The following is a 12,471-nucleotide window of genomic DNA, read 5'->3' as shown; positions in this document are numbered from 1 at the left end:
GGCAGGTGCCAATGATAAGCAGCGAGACAATAATAGGCAATAGCCCTCCCTCATCTGCTCATCCTTTCAATGACTCTTCAGCTCCACTATATATTAGCAGCACCCATCCTATGACCCTCTAGATTATGCAATCTAGCAAAAACAGAGATGCTGAAAATTTTCAGTTTAGCTACTGTTATTCTCAATACCTGTTAACTGATTGCAAGCATAGTTTTTAAAAATATTTTTATAACTCATTTATATGCTTTACTCTATGCTGTTGGTTTGATCATGTTATCATATATTAGATTAGGCATTGCCAACTGATTTTGTACCAATATGAAGACAGTATTTTAATTAACCCTGTGTGCCATGTGTTTCAGGACAGTTAATTTAGTCTTATTGGTGTCCAATATTTTAAACGGCCTGTAGATGTCACTATCGCAATGTTGCTGCAGAGAGGAATGTATTATATTGTCCACTCCAGACAGAAAAATCACAAGTGACACCTTGTGGTCATACTAAGAACTACACATTATAATCTTTGGTGAAAACTTTATCTTAAAGGCTAAGTCAACCTTTTAGTAAAGAAAGTACTGGTGCAAAGGTTAGAGTTAGTGTATTTCCGCTTTTGCAGTCAAATTGAGAAAACCCCTATATACAAGTGTTAGGTTTTCCCATCCACAAAGAATACAAAAAAAAAAAAAAATGTTTTTAAATGATTAAAAGTCATCATTATACTAAAAACTGGTTTCGTGCATGTCTTGATTCAGGCTAAGAATCATGGGAGGATGCTTGGATTTAACAGGCTTTACACAGTAATGTCAACTCTTTGGCTGTTATACTTGCATAACACATTTGAATGTTACAATAATAGAATACTGCTCAGTAAGCATTCATAACCCTATGCAACTGCAGCTGACAATGCAAGGTGACAGAATGGGGGCATTGTACTTGTATGGGATTGCCAGGGCTGATCACCACACAACAGTAGCAAAACTGACCAATGCATTAAATCAGTATTAAACCCAAAAACAAAAATGTATTATTTTGCAGCTTATCAATTTTTAGCTGTGGCGGCTGCATTAATTTTTTTTCATTTATTTTTACCTGTTGATCCTACCTACAAGTCTGTTTTAAATTTTTCTTTAACAAGCCAACATGTTCAGCAAAAGTGGCAGTTAGAGGGAGGAGACAAACTGTATAACACAGACAAGGGTGCTTACAATGATCAGCTTTTATTAATTTATGTAAAACCCTTACCCCAAAAGGGGAAAAAAATGTTTCTGAAACTGCTTAAAACATGTTAGCTGGCATTCCATTTTAATATGTTAGTCAAGTCCATCTAAATCTGCTAGTATATCTAACACTACCCTGTTCACATATTGACAACGCTGCTGTCCACAACTGTCTCCATTGTTCTTCCGTTTAGAGTGGATGCACCCTACGTCAAGAAGGGTGTTACTGACTGGATCACCAGGTAAAAAAAAGGGAAAAAAGCCTAAAAAAAAAAAAAAAAAAAAGAACACTAATGCCGCCACTACATCAAGGTATTGGTTAACTGCAATAAGATACAGTTTTGTTTTGGTGATTGGCTATTAGTATGTGAATACCCTACAATAAATTCTATATAGCAGAAGATGATGATTAAGGCTGGTTTCTCCGTAATCCGCATCTGCCTGCTCAGCAGAGGATCTCCCCACTCAGCAGGTGGATGACAAGACTGTGTCCGCTCCGTTATGCAGAGCAGACACAGCCCCGCTGTTCTCTTTGGGGCTGTCAGATGGAAATGGACCACCTGTCCGTTTCCATCCGACTGTCATTAGATCTGATCCCGTTTTAGGGGGACAGGATTGGATACTGACGGGTGTCAGCAGATCCATGTTCAGTAAGCTGAGAGGCTGAGCCATGTGAGGACCTGTTCAGGAGGACTGAATCACTGGGTCCTGAATGCCTGTGGATAGCAGACCGCCAAGTGATCTGGGCCAGATTCCTGTGTCCCAGGAGGGGTGAGAACTGAATCATCTGTGCTTATTAATGCAATAGAGCCTGCTCCTTGCTTAGCAGCCCATCAGCCATCTATTGCAAACTCTTAAAGAGACAGCTACACATGCAGCACCCTACAACAGGACCCCAACAACAGCCAGCTAATATTGTTATTTAGGCTACAGGTACTTGTAGTCACCCCCAGATATACCACGTTTTCAGGAACATATATACCCACCCATTATTGGGGCTGTATGTGTAGTGTGCACACAAGGACATTTTTTTTCTTTGGGTTAGTTACCTATACTTTTAACCCTGTTTGTATCAGTTAAAATTAGGTTTAGCATTAAAATGAAAGTAAGGGGTGCCTGTTTGAAGGTGGGGGTGCATTCTTTGCTAAAGTGGACGTGAAACCCGCTTTTCGCTTACTGCCCATTAACCCTTTATCCTTTAATTTGTTAGGATTTTATTTTGACGATTGTGTTTTCTTTGATCAATGCCTTTCCATGGGTTGCTCTCTTTCCTGCAATTACTTTGAGGCTTTTTCTACTTTTATTGAGTGGGTGGTTAGAGTCTGTTCTGGGTCCTCTTTACCAATGTATTAATTAGATGGTTTTCTTTTTTTACGTCGATCAGTTTTTGAATGCAATAACATTTTACATAGTTACATACATAGTTACATACATAGTTACATACATAGTAGGTGAGGTTGAATAAAGACAATAGTCCATCCAGTTCAACCTGTGTAGGTGTGTGTGGCTGTAATCATCTCACATAGCCCTTAATGTTCTGATCCTTGAGATGCAAGTCTAAGAGTCTTTTGAAAGACACCATACTACCCGCAGAAACCACCTCTTGTGGTAGAGAATTCCACAATCTTGTAGCCCTAACAGTAAAGAACCCCCCTCGTTGCCTGAGGTTAAAACGCTTCTCCTCTAATCGCATTGTATGTCCTCGAGTCCTCATGCAATCCCTTCGAATGAACAGCTTTTTTTAAGTTCCTTTTTAGCAGTTTGTGCCAAATTCAATATTCCTTTGGCCCATGAGAAGACCATCTTCCCATCAACTTCCATTATATTTTTAGGTATTACTACTGATACTTTGGCCATGGAATTTAGATTACCGGATTAAAAAATTGCTACACTTAAGAATGTCATTGCCATAGTGATTAGATGGAAAAAATCATCTTGAAGGATATGCAGAAGCTTCTTGGCCTTCTTGCATTTGCTTCAAGAGTATTGCCCATTGGCAGGATATTCTCTAGGCGTTTCTACTTGGCAATTTTAAATCCCCTACGTCTCGTATCAGGATCACTTCGGATTTACGGGAATATCTGTTGGTATGGGCTCAGTTTTTAGATGAAGTTAATGGGAAGAATTTGTATCAGACAATGATATTTGTCTCTTCACTGATGCAGCGGGCTTGGTGGGTTTTGCATCTATTTGGGAAACCCATTGGTGCGCTTCATTGTGGCATCCTTCTTCGAGAGCTAGGGATTTGGTTAAGAATGTGGTGCTACTGGAGTTGTTTCCTATTCAGGTTGCGTTCGAGATTTGGGGTGAGTATTTAAGAAATAAAAGGAATCTTTTTTGCACAGACAGCAAAGGGGTCCTTTTCGCTGTGAATTGCTTATCCTCCAAATCAGTGTTCCCCAACCCCCGGGCCGCGGACCGGTACTGGTCCGTGGATCAAACGGTACCGGGCCGCCCGAGGAACTTTAAATGATTTCACTGTGGCGGCGCAGAGCATTGCGCCCCCCCGACCCCGCCCATTGTGTGACAATAGCGAATGAAAATTTGCTATTGTCACACTGATCCTCCTCCTGGCCAATCAGGGAGCGGGTCCTCCCACTTCCTGATTGGCCGAAAGGCAAACCCCACGCCATTGGCCGAGGTGCAGCGGGAGGACTGAGGAGATGCGGGAAGCCGGGGACTAAACTGAAGAGGAGTGAGGTAAGTGCACGGACGGGTCTCGCGGGGAGAACGCTGGCGCTCTGCATTGAAAGGTGGCACGCTGGCATCTATACATTGAAAGGGGGCAATGCTGTGGCACTCTGCATTTATTGGGGGCAATGCTGTGGCACTCTGCATTTATTGGGGGCAATGCTGTGGCACTCTGCATTTATTGGGGGCAATGCTGTGGCACTCTGCATTTATTGGCACTCTGCATTTATTGGGGGCAATGCTGTGGCACTCTGCATTTATTGGGGGCAATGCTGTGGCACTCTGCATTTATTGGGGGCAATGCTGTGGCACTCTGCATTTATTGGGGGCAATGCTGTGGGCACTCTGCATTGATTAAGGGCACGCTGGTCACTCTTGACGTCCCCGTCCCCCAGCGGGCCACAGAAAAATTATCAAACGTTGACCGGTCCACGGCAATAAAAAGGTTGGGGAGCACTGCTCCAAATCCCATCCAGTCCTCATTTTAATCAAATACCTTGTTTTCAAATGCTTGAGTCTTAACATATGGGTGAAGGCCTGCTATTTACCAGGTAAGCACAATGAGATTGCAGATTCTCTTTCTCGTTTGCAGATGACCAGATTCAGGCTGCTTTTACGAGAGAGAGAGGTATAAAATGTCCTTTGCATCTTTGGGATCTGATTTAGGTATGGTTTGCAAGAGCATTGAGAGATCCATTGCGCCTTCTACCTTCACAGCTTATTTTTCTGCATGGTGGCAGTGGCTCTCTTACTTAGCCTCCAGGGGGGAACCTTTGTCCATGTTCTCTGAATAATTACTTTTATCCTTCCTCAATAGCCTAATTTCTCAATCTCTATCTTGGGCCCATATTAATAAAATGTTATCAGGGCTTTCTTTTTTCCTAAAATTACATAAATATACAGCTTGCAATAGGTTCTTTGAGTGAAACAGGCGAAAAGGGTTACAAGAGGGTATCTTTTTGGCCACATACGCAAACAGCTATCGCGCCCTCTAGTCTTGAACAGTTATGTATGGCCATTGATAAGGTTTGTTATTCCGCTTACGAGGCAAATTTATTTCGGGCTGTTTTTTCGATTCTTTTTTTTGGGGCGTTGCAAATTTCTGAGGTGGTACCCCCTAATAAAAAAAAGACTATTGAGTATTTTATTCGAGCACGTTTTCCTATAGGAGGACGATTTAAGAATTTTCATTCCTAGATCTAAAACTGACCAGTCAGCCAAAGGTTCTTTGTTGCATTTACATTCTTTTCCGGGTTCCCCCATCTGTCCTGTGATGTTGCTATTGGGATTTTTGCAGTCCAGGCCTCCGATGCATGATTTATTGTTTAGTCATATGAATCGGTCCCCTTTAACGAGGTTTCAATTCAATGCTGTTCTGAGTAAATGCCTAACTTCTCTAAAATTGGACAATATGAATTTGTCTTCACATTCTTTCTGTATTGGGGCAGCCACAGAGGCTACCAGGCTGGGTTTAGATGTCAGCGTTATTGGGCCGTCATGAGGGGGAGGAGCCTATCGGCACGCACGTAGGACGGAGGGGGAGAGGGCTATCTCCTGCTGAATGGAGGCACCAAGGATCCTGACCGCTCCCGACCCACCTCCGGCCAGACTCTGGATGCCTAAGCTCCCGGGGATGAGCGCGGGCACTGCGAGCGGCGAACCTTGCTGACCCCCCCCCACCCTCCCTGACGTCTCCCTCCATAGTCTGTAGCTACGACTTCAAGCAGCACTAACACTCGGAGGAGTCCTGCACGCCTACAGCACGCGGAGTCGGCGCTGGAGAGCCTTGTCTCCTGCACGGGAACGCAGGTGAGCAGCCATAGCGGCGACAGGAGAGACCTCCTTGCTAATCCGCCAGCGCGGGGGGCCGGACATGGTCGGTAAACGTCCGTAGGCGAGCAGGTCCCGAGGGAGCGGACCCCAAGAGAGCTGCCAGGTCCATCTGAGCCCACCCATCTGGAGACGATGATGTCCTGATGCCTGAGGGCTGGAAGTTAAGGAGACAGGAGAGTACTCAGTCTAAAGACGAACGGGAGAGAAGAAGGGAAAAAAAAAACTTTTAAAAAGGGACAGTCTACAAAACCGTGAGTCACAGAGGAGTAAACCCTCTTTCTATATCATACCTACTGTCATTTTACTGTTTATTAGAAGGACTTATAAAGACTTCCTAGAGACATACAATAAAGCAGTATGGTAAAATATCAATGTCAGCACATCTGAGACTGATTCAGCTGCTCCCTGTTTAAACCAGCAACCTCATATAAAGTGTTTCTTATTGGATTAACAGCCACAATAGTCTCTCAATACCCCAAATCAGCTCATGTTTATTCCACATGGTTCCTCAGCAACCGTACACAGAGACTCATAAGAAGATCACAGGTATAAATAAAGACCTTGGGGTTATATAAAATATATAAAATGATTAACACTTTCTCTGTGAAATAATACCTGACATTACCCAAACACCTTGTTATGACATACAGCCTGAGTTTTCTCCCTCGTTCTATTGTCTTTTCTCTCTCCCACTTCTTAAACATTTAAGGACGAGATTCACCCTAGCCTGTATAAGGACCTGAGTAGGGGGGTGGGAGGCTGGAAGTGCCCCATGCCTCATACCTCTATAGCCGCCTGTGAACATTGATTCAAAATAGAGGCTACCCGGCTTGTCTGTGTCTCCCTCTGGCTTGAAGGTAGACAAAATCTTTTTCTGATTATCAATACGGTATACCAAATTTCGGAGCACCATCATAGGAGGCTGCGAGACTTTATATAGGAACCGCGGAACAACTCTCTACATAATGAGGGGTAAATCCACAAGAGGAGGAGCCATTGCAAAATCACCAAGGGTGTCCTCAAGCCCTAACACAATAAGGAAATTTATGACACAAGAAAATGCCTTAGAAAAAACATCCCAGGGAAAACAACAAGGAACAGACAAGAAGAAAGTAGAGAAAAATCAAAAAACTGAAGTAGCTAAATCACCAATCAGTCCAGCAAATTCAGAATTAAGCATAAGGATTGAAAACGACGAGGAAGAAGAGGAAGAGCGGGGAGAAACAAAAGAACACGCCCCCACAAAAGGTGAAATGCGAGAAATGTTCGCAGGATTGGAAAAATCTTTAAAAATCAAACTGGTTAAAATCCAAACCGACCTAGGACGGGTCCAGATGGACCTGGGACACGCCCTGGGACGGGTAGAAGAACTAGAAAAAAAACAAGAGGACCAAAGAAAAATAATACAGGGAATGAGAAAGGAAATAAATGAGACCAAGAAAAAAGCCAGAGATCTAGCTTACAAACTAGAGGATCAAGAGAATAGAGCTAGACGAAAAAATTTGAGGATCCGAGGATTAAGAGATACAACACAGGAAGAAAATTTAGGAGAAAAACTTCAAAAAATCCTAAACCCAGTATTAGGTAGAAGGGAAGAAGACCAATTGCTGATCGACAGAGTCCATCGCATAAGAAAACCGACAGGAGCCCCAGCAGAATCACCTAGAGATGTGATAATCAGGTTTCAAAACTACACAGATAAAGCACAAATATGGGAAAACCTAAAGAAGAATAAATCATTATTAAATGCAGTAAATACAGAAAATGACAAGATACAGATATTTACAGATCTGGCACCGGAAACACTGAGGAGGAGAAGAATTTTAAAACCCTTGACAGAAGAGATGCAAAAACAAGGAATCAGATATAATTGGGGGTTTCCAGCCAGTTTAATAGGAAAAAGAGATGGGCGATCAGCAAAACTCACTTTTCCAGAGGAAACTCAAGAATTTTGCAAAAAACTTGATATACAGGAACCAAACCTGCCTGGATGGTATGAAGGCGATAGGGAAGATGAACTAGGAAGAAACTCACAGACGGAAGAACAGCAATGGACATTAGCTAGAAAAAACAAAAGATAAAATATGTGGAAATACTGCCCAAATAATGCAAATCGGGAGAGAACCCCCCCCTTTTTTTTTTTCTTTTTTTTTTTTTTTTCTCTCCCCTCTCCTGCTTTGCGTGGAGTGGCCTCTCTTACTGATGTGAACTGTGCAGGGGGACTGGGGGAGGGGGGGTCGGGGGGCGGGGGGAGGAGGGAGGGAGAGGGAGGGGAAGAGAGGTAAGCTATACAAAGGAAGCAGGATAGCCCCACCCCAAAGCCGGAACGTCCTTCCAACTGAGGAGGGAGGTATATCGTGCTAACCCACTAGAGCACCACCCCAAAGGAATGGGTATCAGGGAGAATGACCCAAAGAAACAACTAAATACCCTAAGATCAAAAATTGATCAGAAAAATATCATCATGAGACGGAAGGGGACGGAGGTGGGGGGGAGGGGAGGGGGGGAGGGTGAGAGAGGGGGGGAAGGGTAGGGATAGTGAAACTCTCCTTTGCCAAAAAAGAAAAGAAATTTTAAAAGCCTGCCAGACTAACAACATTGGTAGTATGTTGTCAGTAGAATTTAAACCGATCCGGTGCCCCCGTGTTCGAGGAGGAACTGGATCAAGTAGGAGGAAAAAAAAATGAAAGATGAACAACTAAAAATAATAACGTACAATGTAAGAGGATTAAACTCCCATACAAAAAGGTATAAAATATTGGAAGAGCTGAGGAGAGAAGCAGCAAATATTGCTTTTCTACAGGAAACGCACATCTCTCTCCACTCGAATTTAAAACTTTTCTCTAAACACTTTCCTAAATGGTATTACGGAGACTCACCAATAGAACGTGCAAGAGGAGTAGCAATAGGAATAGCTGGAAATACAGAATTCTCCTTAGAAGAAATGAAAACAGACCCGAACGGTCGATATATTTTCCTTAAGGGACAAATAAGGGGGATGGAGCTGACATTGGCCAATATCTATAACCCAAACAAAAAACCAAGTGAATATCTGGGGAGAATCCTGTACGACCTAGAGAGCTTTAAAAAAGGCTACCTGATAATGGCAGGAGATATAAATTTTTGTTTAGATCCAAACGTCGACAGTACATCGGGAGTAAGGACGCTAGGAGACCAAAAACTGAGGAAAATAAGGGTAAAGTTACACCAGAGCCAATTAGTAGATGCATGGAGGGTTCAACATCCAAAAAAAAGAGACTATACTTACTACTCCTCAATACACTCGATGTACTCAAGACTGGATTACTTTTTTATTGACCATCGCCTGTTGGAATTTATAGAAACCACAGAAATAGGTACAATCACACTGTCAGACCATGCCCCCCTAACCCTAACAATCAAGACACCGACACACCACAAAAGTATGGGAACATGGAGGTTAAATGAAGAACTAATTCTAGATGAAGAAATAGGAAACAGACTAGAAAAAGAACTAGAGTTATACTTTCAAAAGAATGATACGCCAGAAATATCATCCGCTACACTCTGGGAAGCACACAAAGCGTATATCCGAGGAATATTAATAGCCAGTGCCTCAAAAAAAAAGAAAGAGAGATCCAATCAAATCAATACACTCATAAGAGAAATATATGATCTAGAACAAAAACATAAAAAAGAATTTAAAAAAGGAATAGAGGAAAACCTTATAATTAAAAGAGATGAATTAAAAGATCTATTGGAAGAAGAATCTAGAAATTACTTCAATAAGATAGCCAGATACAGATACAACTTTGGAAATAAACCAGGGAAATCCCTAGCAAGATTACTGAGGAAGAAAAAATCAAAAAATTACATAGAAAAAATTAAAAACAGTAAAAATGAAACAGTAAACCCAACTACAGAAATAGCTAAAGCGTTCCATGCCTTCTATAGTACGTTATATAACGTCCGGAAGGAAGAAACCTCAAAAACAAGGCAGGAAAGAATAATAAATATCCAAAAATATATTGAGGAAGCAAACCTGCCCAAGATCCCAGAAGATAAATTGGAACTTCTCGAAGCGCCAATTACTGAAAATGAAATAAGAGAAGCATTAAAAACCACTCAAAATGGAAGGAGTCCAGGTCCGGATGGATACACAATAAAGTACTATAAAAGATTTAAAGAAATATTAATACCAAAAATGCAAGAATATCTGAATAAAATAGGGAAGGAAGAACTAAGAGAAGAATCTCTAATGGCATATATAACGGTCATACAGAAAGAAGGGAAAGATCAAACCCTATGCTCTAGTTATAGGCCAATCGCGTTGTTAAACACAGATACAAAATTATTCGCGAAAATTTTGGCAACGAGATTAAAAGATTTATTAAAAATGTGGATCCATCCGGACCAGACAGGATTCGTTCCAGGCCGAGAAGGTAAGGATAATGTTATACGCACCTTGCTACTTCTACAAAAAACAACAAAACACGAGGCCCCCTCCATCCTATTATCAATTGATGCCGAAAAGGCTTTTGATAGGGTGGATTGGGACTTCATGAAAGAAACCATAAAAAGCTTAGGGATCGGGCTAAGAATGAGGCAATGGATAGAAGCATTATATAACAACCCCACAGCAAAAATAAAAATAAACGGAAGCTTATCAGAGAAATTTGGAATGAGTAATGGGACAAGACAGGGGTGTCCCCTGTCACCCCTATTGTTCGTGTTAACCCTGGAACCATTACTGGCAAAAATTAGACAAAATGTAGACATAAAAGGAGTGAAGGTAAATCAAGAAGAACACAAAGTTGCAGCATACGCTGACGACTTGCTATTCATTGTCACAAATCCAAGGATTACTCTCCCAAATATTCAAAAGGAGCTAAAAGATTATGGAAAGTTGTCGAACTTTAAAATAAATCCAATAAAATCAGAGATTCTGAATATAAGGTTAAATACTCAGGAAGAACAAAGTATAAAAACACACTTCCCATATACGTGGACAAAAGAAAAATTAAAATACTTAGGGATATATTTAACACCTCAAACTGAAAAATTATACCAAGCGAATTATATACCGTTACTGAACGAAATAAAAACAGAAATAAGAAAGAAATCAAATGGTCAAATCTCATGGATTGGAAGAAACAATGTTGTTAAGATGTTTATCTTGCCAAAAATCTTATATACCTTCTCTTTATTGCCAATAAACATCCCCGCAATCTTTTTTAGGGTAATTAGAACCTTACTGACAAAGTATATATGGCAGTGGGAAAAACCCAGAGTACAGTACAAGACCCTGACAAGAAGCAAAGCACAGGGAGGATTAGCCACCCCAGACATAGAGAGGTATTATAAGGCGGTAATTATTTCACGAATGGTGGACTGGACAAAAATAGAAAGGAGAGAAAAAAGATGGGTAGAGATAGAATGTACACAAAATAATAATCAGTTACACAAAACAATTTGGATTCCACCAAAATATAGGGAAACACAGGGAGCACATGAATTGACAAAGGTAGTTTATAAAATATGGGATGGAATAAATAAACAACTGAAATGGGAATACAACTCACCAATGATAGCATTAAATGGCACTAAATACTTCCCACCCGGGGAGGAAGAACAGGGAGGAAATTGGATAGGGAACACTCAATTAAAAGATATTTTACACAAAGGGCACATAAAAACACTTCAGAAATTAAAACAAGAAAATAATAATATAAAAATAGATAATTGGAGATATCTCCAGCTGAAACATTTTGTCAGCTCATTACCACAGCCGATTAGGTCGGAAAAAAATCTTAACAATATCGAGAAACTGAGCTACTCTCCCATGCAAAGGCATGGAGTGTCTCAGATTTACAAAATGCTGACGGAATGGCACAGTATGGAAAAACCTCCATATATAGGAAAATGGGAGAAAGAAATAGGAACACATTTGCAAGGACAGGAGCTTGGGACTGTACTGGGGATGGCTGGATCCACAGCCATAGATGTTAGTACTACAGAATTAAACTATAAATGTCTATATAGGTGGTACATCACCCCAGAAGTGATAAATAAATACCAACCAGGCAAGACAGATAAATGCTGGCGGGATTGCGGCAACATAGGTACAATTTATCATTTATTTTGGGACTGTCCCAAAATAAGAGATTTTTGGCTAGAGGTAAGACAACTGATTGAAGATATCACCGAAATAAAAGTGCCGGACGATCCATGGGCATGCCTATTTCATAAAACAACAATACCCTTAAAAAAATATAAAATGACTCTGGTCCCAACCATGCTAAATACAGCAAAAGGAACCATACCAAAAAAGTGGAGAGAAAAGGAGAGCCCGAAAATAAAGGAATGGTGTAAAAAGATAAATAATAACTATAATATGGAATACCTATGTAATACACAAGAGGAGATTCCAAGAAATATGAAAAGAAAATGGGGGAAATGGAAAGAATTTAAAAAATCATCCAAATATATTGAATTAAACAATTAAGCATATCTACCATGGGGAGGCATTCTAGAGTGAAACGGCTGGCAAGAAGGGGAGGAATCCTGGGAGGAAGGGGGAGGGTGGGAAGGGGAAAAATATATAAAATTTAATGTATATTTTTCTTTTTTTGTGTGCCTTTTTGATGCATAATTTAACTATGTAATTTGCGAATTTAAATCAAATTGGTGGAACTCTGTTATATTGAGATTTTATATGCAAATAAAAATAAAGTAAAAAAAAAAAAAAAAA

This window comes from Pelophylax lessonae (genome assembly GCF_965119305.1).
Source record: "Pelophylax lessonae genome assembly, chromosome: 5".
Lineage (NCBI taxonomy): Eukaryota > Metazoa > Chordata > Amphibia > Anura > Ranidae > Pelophylax > Pelophylax lessonae.
Note: the sequence above shows the minus strand (reverse complement) of the source record.